Below are 10,508 nucleotides of genomic sequence, written 5' to 3'. Positions count from 1 at the left end.
TTTTTATTTTTCAAAGACCTGGATCATTTTTGTCTGTCACAGGTGAACAGATTATTTTGATAATCTTTTTTCTTATTTTTGTTATTATTTTGGTTTTATGGCAGTGTAATAATACTCCACAAAATTTTCCAGATTAGACCACATTTTGATTTATAGAATGGCAGTGTAGTATTTACTGCACCATTCCCATCTCACTTCTTACAAACCTTCACATCTTGTTTGAATTTTTTTTTAACTACAGCTGCATATGGTGTAGAAATCTGTCTTCACTGATACTCAGATCCCTTTCCTGGGTTGAGACAGTGAATGTAGACCCCTGTCAGATGTACAAGCAAATTAATTTTTTTTTCCCCTTTAGTATGCCTTACTTTGCATTTATTGGCATTGAACTTCATTTGCCCTCACTTTAGTCTTCACATGGTTTAGCTAAGTCTCTTTGAAGTTCCTCACGGATCTCTCTGGTCTGTGCTAGCTAAATAACTTTGTGTCATCTGCAAGTTTTGCTAACCTCAGTTATTACCCTCTTTCAAGATCATTAATACAGATTTCAAACATGAGATCTAATGCAGAACAATGAAGTGAGGCATCCCACTGTTCACCTTGTGCCACTGACTATTTATTTCTTCCCTTTGTTTCCCATCTTTCACTGATTTTCAAGTCATGTTTGATGTACTCCATGAGCACATCAAATAAGTGAAACCATAAGTGTGGTTAAGCATCAGCATGCTCAGTTTTTCTCACTGCTTTGAATGCAGCTTGTGTGGTAAATACAACGTTTCAGTCCCTTTCTCCAAGAGACCTCCTTTTATTTATTTATTTTTGTTTTTAACAGCTCTAGAAATCCCTCTGGTAGACCTAAACTTTGGAAATGTCTGAGGGAGAAACGTTTATAATTATGCTTCTATTTCATCATGTCAGAAATTTTCAGATTTCTACTTTTAGACAGACAGTATCATTTTCCTCTTTAAGTAGTTAAGGATGAGGGGACTACATACAAAGAATTTTCATCATTTCCTAGTTCATTAACAGACCCTTGCTAGGACATCACTACTATTTCTGGCACCAGCAGCACAAGAGAAATTATCCCATTTCTGCAAAAGGAATAACCTTGATTTTGGCCCCTATCTTAAAAGAAGGATATAAAAGGAGTTTACAGCTTTCCGGACTGCTTTCAGCTGGGAAAAGATGTCCTGTCCACCCATGCAGCATAGTTATTGCTAATGTTCATGCTATGTATGCAGATATTTATGCTAGGAGTTCTAGATAAGGGAGAAAACTTTATAGTGGCCCAAGGTCCCATGTCATGCACCTGCATGAAGAGATTTAAATGCATCAGAACATGTCAAGAAAAACAACATGCCCAGTAAAATAACTGAATCAAACTCAACAGGCAAAGTACTGGGGACCATGACTTTTGTAACACAGTGCAGCTGGATCATAGAACCTCATGCAAATAACGGAGATAAGTCCCATGTCCCACCTTCTCAGGCTTGTCCTTTCCTTCTGTTTCATCACCTCTGTGTTGCTGCACTGTTTAAAATCTCTTTCTATCACTTTAGTGTGTAAATCAAGCTCATAAAAATAAGTCTTCTACACTGCTGATACTCCCCTTAATAAATATGAAATTTTTTTTCTTTCCAAATGCTATGCAATATGAGCTTAAAAAATGAGCTAGTTCTGCAAATAATCTTTCCAGTTAACTAATTTGGTATAATATAAAGGGAAAGTGAATATAAATGATATATGAGTGCTGTCAAATCAAATGTGTTTAGTACTTGGAAGGAATGTTCATAGAAAATGTTTAGTTATGTTCAAGCATCTCTGCTCAGGATGCTTTGCAATGTGCTGAGAAAAAACAGATTTTATCACTTGAGTATCAGAGTGTTGACAGGCTGATCCTACTTCCTCCTTTTATCTTGGACATATTATTTTACAGTAGCATTTTACATTCTACAAACATTAAGGGACAGAGTTCCTCTGACATTCCCTGTGCATGTGGCTTTGCATGTGATGACTCTTTGACTCTACATTGTTTGTTAGCACAGAACTTAATTTTCAGGTTTCTAGATTCTGTAGCAGCATCTGCAGAACGGGTTGGGTACTTGGGAGGAGAAAGAGTGGTACATTACTTAAGGCAATCTGTAGGAAATACAGATGAATGAACACCCCTGTGATTTCAGGACTGTGGCATCTTAACTTTTCCTGAAAAGAGGTATTTACTACCAGTTGGAATTTTCAATCATGATCCCTTTGTCTCTTATTTAATGAGAACAAACAAACAAACTCAGGCAAAAGTATTTATTTTTAAAGCTGGAATGAAAAGAATTAACCGTGTTTTTATGACTAATCAGGTCTTAGATCTATCTTCCAGCATGTGGGAGATCGGAGTTCTGCTCCCTCCTGTGCCTGAGGAGGTTGAAAAGTACACATCTTATCTCCTGAAGCAGAAAAATGTCAACAGCAGTGATTCAGAAAGCTTCTTTTGCAAGTAGCTACTGTGTCTGTGATGTGTGCACTTGGTTAAATAATAATAATAAAAATAATATGATTTTAAATCCCTGCTTCAAGTAGGAGGAAGGACGGGCATCCAGTAACAGATCAACTCACTCCCTAGAAGGCATTAAAAAAAAAAATTGTCACCTGTAATAGGGTAAGAATATCTCTGGTTTCTTTTTAATTAAGCTGACTTCTCTTAGGTGTTCAGCTCCAGGAGAAGGTTCGCAGTTTAGATAACTATTGATAGTGAGGTTTAATTTATGATTTTATCTTGATATTTCCTGCTAGGAAGTTTAGGGGACTCATATAGCTGGGTGGCCTCCAACCTAGTTTTAGTCCTTTCCATATTTTCTGCAAGGAATATAAACACTCTAACCCTGATGAAGCATGAAGATTTCTCTAAAATTCAGACAATTAAATTTGACTTCCCTTTGGAAACAGCACTGGGTTCCTGTGTGCCTGAATCATCTGCAGCTGAATTCCCAAGTCACTTGCAGCTTCAATCACAAAGCGAAGTAGTGACTTCTGAGACTTATTTCAGTTTTAGACACCTAAATCCTCCTGTTCTTGTCTCTTACCCCGGACTGTATGAGAAACTAATGGTGCATCTCCCTTCAGTTTGAGTTGAGAGTGTGCTCTTGAATAAAATCCTCTGATTGCCCCCAGTTATTTCTCTGCCTTGGTTCTCATCACAGAGTCTTGAAACCTTTTAAATGAAGCGAAACTTAAAGATGCTCTTCAAAAGCATACTTGATGCACTGGACTAGGTCCTAGTTCACAGCCCTAGACTAAACTTAATCTGAAATATATTCATTTTAAATGTAAAATGGCCCTCGGCACTAGCTGTTTTATTCTTGCACCATACTCCTTGTTTATATAATCATTATGAATTGGAATAGATACCTAGGTTTATGTGAGATGTGTTCTATCTGTGTCTTGATCTTGCTAAATATGGCAATTTTCTTCTTTCAAGAAATGGATGAGCATGTTTTCCTGAGAGAAAACCTGATTGCACACCACTCTGTTATAAAAGAAAAATGTGCTTCTTGTGCAGCCTAAAATGCAAACAAACAAACAAAAATGACAACAACAAAACAAAACAAAAGTTCAAGCAAATGCCAGAGATGAACTATTAACTAAGTAGTTAACCTGCACTAGAACCAGCACTAGTTCTCTTATATAGGTTGAGAGTCACTTAATTAAGAATGAACAGCATAAAAAAGAAATGCAAAATTGGAATGATTCATACTTGACAAGCTTCAGAAATATTTTTTATTTAGAGACTCTTTATCACAGAACTCTTCCCCAAGCCACCATCTCAAAATTAAGAAGTCTATTAAAACATATGTAGTCATTTCTCTTTTAGGAGGGAAACAAACCTCTATGGGGCTTTTTTTTTTTCCTCTTTTGGAGAGAGAGAAATTAGACTGAACTAATCAGTATGAATTGTATGGGGATGTTATGAGTCATCAGGAGGAAATTCTGCTTCATCTTTGTTTAAAAAGAAATAAAAAATGAGGATTTTTAAAATTACCAAAAGAAAAGGAAGATTAACTGTGCTCTGAATGCAAGAGCTTTCCAGGAGACCAAATAAGTCTTCTATAAACTGATTTGCCTTTCTAACTGTGATTTAGTAGAGTGACACCTAATTTGTTCTGAGAGTCATTGATGCCTCCAACACAACGGAGGATGACAGCTTGCATAACCTCTCTTTCAGCTCTCATCTCATTTATTCCATTTGAAGTTGAGTTCTGACAAGAGAGAGGCACAGAATTAATGTTAGCTTAGATCAGCTCAGTCTCCAGAGGGAGCAGCAAAAGCTTTTCTGGAAACAATAAACCCTTTAAACCCTTTTAAACCCTTTAAACATGACAGGAGGAATAGGACCTTAGGAGGTATATGAAAGTATCCATTATTAAAGAAAGAAAATATATATAGAAAGAATATATATATATATAGAAAGAATATATATATAGAAAGAAAATATATCTCTATGTGGGTCATTTTGATTTTTTTTCCTCTCTAACAAAAAAAAAAAGATGAGCTATTGCCAGTTTTACACACAGATTTAAAGATTTTGGATAGTTTGTGGTTAACATATATTATACATATGTACATATATATATATATACAAACATACATATGTTTTCTTTTTATTGTTGTTGTTGTTGTTGTAGCTGAGTCCCTAGCCATGAATAGCATTTGTTTTGACTTTGAAATTCCCTGCTTGTTTGATCTGGTTCCTTTCCAATTTAAGATAAAAAATCAGGAAGGGAAATTCCCATCACATCTGATAGTTTATAAGGTCAAATTTAATTACTGCAATTTGCATTTAAAATTGATGTAATGCTTTTAAAGTAAATCAGAGGAAGCCAAAGAGATAATTTGTGCAGACAGCTTTGTAGAAAGAACAAAAGTGAAGAAGCATGACAATTTCTGTGTAGCTGTATACACTTGAATCTGTGGTCTACAGAACATCAGCATGGGTAAACTGGCAAAATTCTCTTCAAGCAATAAAGCTACATTGAATTATGCCAGCTAGCGGCCAGAGCTTAGATATATACATATATAGATGACTGACAAATTAGTAACTAGAGGGGAAAATATATACTTAGGAAGAATAGAAATGTTGCTGTTTGTCTAAAACCTTCACATCAAACTACATCTAAAGAAAAAAATCCCCTGTTTTTTTTTTTTATTAAGTCTGCCCTGGAGTGGGCAGACTTAATAAAGGGGGTATTCATTAATAAATAATCTACCCAATGGATAAACCTTGCAGCATTTTCTTTTTGGGAATTCTCGGTGGACTTTGGATTTCTATCAGCAGACATCCAATTTAAATGTGAATTGTGATTTCATCATATCATATCCTGTCATTCCACCAGGAATAATTTCCTGACATTCCACTGTGAATCATTTCAGGAAAGTACAGATGACTTAATAATTTACAATTAAATAGTTCGTGTCATGCTGGAGCAAACCATGTGAAAAGAATCAGTGTACTTGCCACACAAATACCTCTGGGAGATGCAGGATGGAGCAGAGAAAAAAAGAAAAAAGAAAAAGGAAATGGAGGAGAAGAGGAGGAGAGGAAGAAACGGTTATAATTTAACAGTGGACAGTAGAATGGCAGCATTTAGCAGGACTGTGGAAAAGGAGTCTGATTTTAATAGGTCAGAATGGTAGAATACAAATGAAAATGTTCAGTAGATTGGAGAGAAGACAGCCCAAATATTGCTTTTTTTGGAAGGGTGATGCAAACCTTTCCCATCCTGCTTCATGCAGGAGAATACTTAACCTCAGTGGATGAGCTACAGGCCTGAGATTACACTTGCCTTCTCAACAGACAATTTACTAAATGAATGTCAGTTGTCTTTCCCCCATCCCTGTCTCCTCTATCTCCCCACCCTCATCCTTGAAATGTTTTTGGATAGGCTTTGATTTTCAGTGTTTTGTTAGAAGTTCAACATTATTTGTCAGCAGCTTTGCACAGTTCTACATATGGCTTTGTGCTAATCTATTCACTTTTGCTGTGCCTTTTATCTTCGTGATGTGTGGCCAGCTCCACTGTATTCTTCTCCAGCTGGAAGAGCAGTGAGAGGAAACATATTCTTGTGGTCTTAAATATGCTACCATTACTTCTAATTTCTGGATGGGATTCATCTTCCATAACTTCCAGTACAGATGTCTCCATCTGAGATACTCATCACTGCCTCTCTTTACAGTCTATTAAAAGAAATAGGTGCTTTAAAGCAGGACTGTTGTGTCCTACATTAAATTGTCTAATTCAAGAAGAGATTAATTCCACCCTAAAACTGCCTATTTCTTTCTATAGTATTTAAAAAGAACCTAGAATAACAGCTCAGCTGAAAACAGCTACAAGTTAGATGTTTAAAATTAGGTATAATTAATTCTACTCTACAAATCCATTTATTTTGGTAATCCAGATAACGGAATGGATGCTGAAAAAAGTTTTTGAATACAAAGATGAATATGTCTCTCCAAAGCAATGTAAACAGACAAAAGGTGACTTTCTAACTGAGATCTGAAATAAAATCACTCACCTACTAGACAAACATCCCTTGGGAAAACATTCTACCAGAGTGAGTCATTGTGAAGAAGGTCAAAACTTTGAACAAAAAATCCACAGGAGGACAGCCAGAAAAGAATTAGTCCTTTGATGGCATGTAGCAGTCATGGGAAATTAAATCATTCCATTGCATTAATTTTCTTATATACGATATATATGAAGGCAAAAGGTGTCATACATCTCTGCAACCATACTTTAAACTTATTCCTTACATAAGCATGGACTGGAAAAAAAAAAGGAGAAATAAAGAAGAGTCAATGGAAAAATTAGGGTTTCAGTGTAATAAGCCTTATTGTAAGATTTGTCTTGTAAGGAAACTGAAACAATTCTGAGAATAAATTAATAAACAATTTTAAGAGCAGAAATCATATGAAAAGCAGTGCCTGGTTAGAAACCTTTCTGAATGCAGAGTATATTGGATAGTGGAAAGATAAATTAACTCCCATGAGAGTTAACTTTCGATTTCCATGAAATGCCTGAAAGTGGTCAAACAAATTACACCAATAAAAAAGTCACACCTTTGGTGGAATTTATATCAAAGATCACACAGTAATTAACAAATAAAAAATAATTCTCACTGCATAACTCTGAGACAAAACTGATAAAACCTACTTAATCTGTGGGTGGATTCACACTTCAGAACAAAGTAAACAAGAACAAAATAAAAGAACCTGGCTCTCATGGCTGTATTTCAGAGGAGTACGTACAGTGAATCCAAGTTACATTCTGCAAGTCTCTCATCTAGCTTCCCTCCAGAGAACAAGATTGAAAAAGTAATGATAGAATCTGTCTTTATAACAGTAGCTCCATGGTAATAGCAGCACTCCAGGACTGGGAAAGCTATGTTCAATTCCTCCCTGCAGGAATTTTGTCTCTTTTTCCTTCTTACATCTGAAGATACTTGAAATTTTTAGTGCGAAATGACAAAGCTTCAACAGGGCACCAGGAAAGCGCTCCTACCCTCCTCAGTTTATAATCAGAAAGTAACCTATCCATTATGTTACAAATAAGATTAGGGTAGAAGTATTTTCTACTCAATCATTTTAATTGTGGATGCCCCATCCCTGGATGTGTTCAAGGACAGGTTGGATGGGGCTCTACACAACCTGATCTAGTGGAAGGTATCCCTGCCCGTGGCAGGACGGTTGGAAATATTGACAATATCAATATTGACAGGCAGACTCGTCTCATTAATACGTGGCTTCAAGACTGGTGCAACGGGCAGAACTTTGGGTTTGTTGATCATGGGAAGGTCTAAGCAACACCGGGCCTGCTGGCACCAAATGGCATATACCTCTATCAGAGGGGTAAAAGGATTTTTGCCCAGGAGTTAGCGGGGCTGATAGATAGGGCTTTAAACTAGATTTGAAGGGGGAAAGGGATAAAACCAGCCCTGGTGGTGATAAGCTAAGGGATGGCGCACAAGAATCAGAGGGACTGTGTGCTAGTGAAGTCCTTTAGTCTGCTCCACGAGGTGCTGTGTACAACGAGGCGCATTTGAAGTGCTTCTACACAAATGCACGCAGTATGAGGAATAAAATGGATGAGCTAGAAGTCTTGGCCCAGTCACACAGCTACAACATCATCGGCATAAGCAAAACCTGGTGGGATGAGTCCAGTGGCTGGTGTGTTGCAATAGATGGTTACAGGCTCTTCAGGAGGGACAGGCAGGGTAGGCGAGGCAGTGGGGTGGGGCTGTATGTGAAGCATGGGCTGAACTGTGTGGAACTTGAAGCTGGCGATGGCAAAGTTGAGAGCCTCTGGGTAAGGATTAAGGGACGAACAAATAAAGGGGATGTCACTGTGGGACACTATTACAGACCACCCGGCCAGGATGACAACGCCGATGAATTATTCTTTGAGGAACTAAAAGATACCACAAGACGCTCTTGTCCTAATGGGGGATTTCAACTTGCCAGACGTCAACTGGGATTACCACACAGCCGACACAAGCAGGTCCAGGAGGTTCATAAAGCACCTCGATGATAACTTCTTGGTGCAGGTGCTAAGGGCGCCAACTAGGAAAGGTATCCTCCTAGATTGTTGCTGGAGAACAGAGAGGGTCTTGTGGGAGACGTAGCAATTGGCAGCCATCTCGGTCATAGTGACCATGAAGTGGTTGAGTTTAGAATTTTTGATGACAGAAGAAAAGCTGTCACCAAAACTTCAGCCCTGGATATGGGGAAAGCAGACTTCAGGCTGCTCAGGGAACTAGTCAGCAAGGTCCCCTGGGAAACTGTCTTTGAAGGTGTTGGCATCCATCAGTGCCAGTCAGTCTTTAAGCACTGCCTCCTAAAAGCACAAGATCAGGCAATTCCAAAATATCGGAAGTCAGACAGGCAGGGCAGAAGGCCGGCCTGGCTGACCAGGGATCTTCTACTGGAGCTTAGGCGAAAAAGAAAGTGTACGGCTGCTGGAAGGAGGGTCAGGTGACGAGGAAGGAATACAGGGATGCTGTTCGTGTTTGTAGGGAGAAAATTCGTGTGGCCAAAGCCCAACTAGAGTTGAGGCTGGCAATGTCTGTGGGAGACAATAAAAAAGTTTTTTTTTAAATATGTGAACAGAAAAAGGAGGAACAAAGAAAACATAGGTCCGCTACTTGATGGGGGAGGTCTCCTCACAGACAATGACATAGGCATAGCAGAGACGTTTAATGACTTCTTCGCCTCTGTCTTCAATGCTGATGATGGGCTTCGGGACCCAGGGTGCCCTGAGCTGGAGGACCATGACGGTGGGGATGACAAACTCCCAACCGACCCTGAACGTGTGCGGGATTTGCTGCTCCACCTGGATCCATACAAGTCCATGGGTCCGGATGGGATTCATCCCAGGGTGCTTAAAGAGCTGGCTGATGTCATCGCGGGACCTCTCTCAATTATTTTTCAACGATCTTGGGAATCTGGAGAGGTCCCAGTAGACTGGAAGCTGGCAAATGTTGTACCTGTTTTCAAGAAGGGCAACTACAGGCCTGTCAGTCTCAGGTCAGTGCCTGGTAAAATTATGGAGAAGATTATCCTGGGAGTTATTGAAGCACACCTAGGGGACAATGCAGTCATTGGTCCCAGCCAACATGGGTTCATGAGGGGTAGGTCCTGCCTAACAAATTTGATTTCCTTTTATGATAAGATCACCCATCTAGTCGATCAAGGGAAACCAGCTGACGTGATCTTTTCGGACTTCAGCAAAGCTTTTGACACGGTTTCCCATAGGATCCTACTGGACAAAATGTCCAGCATACAGCTAAACAAAAAACATCATACGGTAGGTGAGCAATTGGCTGACGGGCAGGGCTCAAAGGGTTGTGGTAAATGGGGCCACATCAGACTGGCAGACAGTCACCAGTGGGGTCCCTGAAGGCTCCATTTTAGGGCCAGTCCTCTTCAATGTTTTTATAAATGATTTGGATGTAGGACTAGAAGGTGTTTTGAGCAAATTTGCCGATGACACCAAACTTGGAGGAGTTGTAGACTTGGCTGAGGGTGGAAAGGTCTTCCAGAGAGATCTGGACAGACTGGAGAGCTGGGCGATCACCAACCACATGAAGTTTAACAAGATCAAGTGCCAGGTCCTGCACCTGGGAAGGGACGGGGCAACCCTGGCTATACGTACAGACTGGGCAACGAGACGCTGGAGAGCAGCCCCGCAGAGAGGGATCTGGGGGTTGTGGTTGACAGCAAGTTGAATATGAGCCAGCAGTGTGCCCTGGCAGCCAGGAGGGCCAACCGTATCCTGGGGTGCATCAAGCACGGCATCAGTAGTCGGTCGAGGGAAGTGATTGTCCCGCTCTACTCTGCGCTGGTGCGGCCTCACCTTGAGTACTGTGTGCAGTTCTGGGCACCACAGTACAAAAAGGAAGCGAAACTGTTGGAGAGTGTCCAGAGAAGGGCTACAAAGATGGTGAAGGGCCTAGAGGGGAAGATGT

Source organism: Anser anser, assembly GCF_964211835.1.
Source record: "Anser anser genome assembly, contig: SUPER_W_unloc_6, whole genome shotgun sequence".
NCBI lineage: Eukaryota > Metazoa > Chordata > Aves > Anseriformes > Anatidae > Anser > Anser anser.
This window is presented reverse-complemented; position numbering follows the sequence as displayed.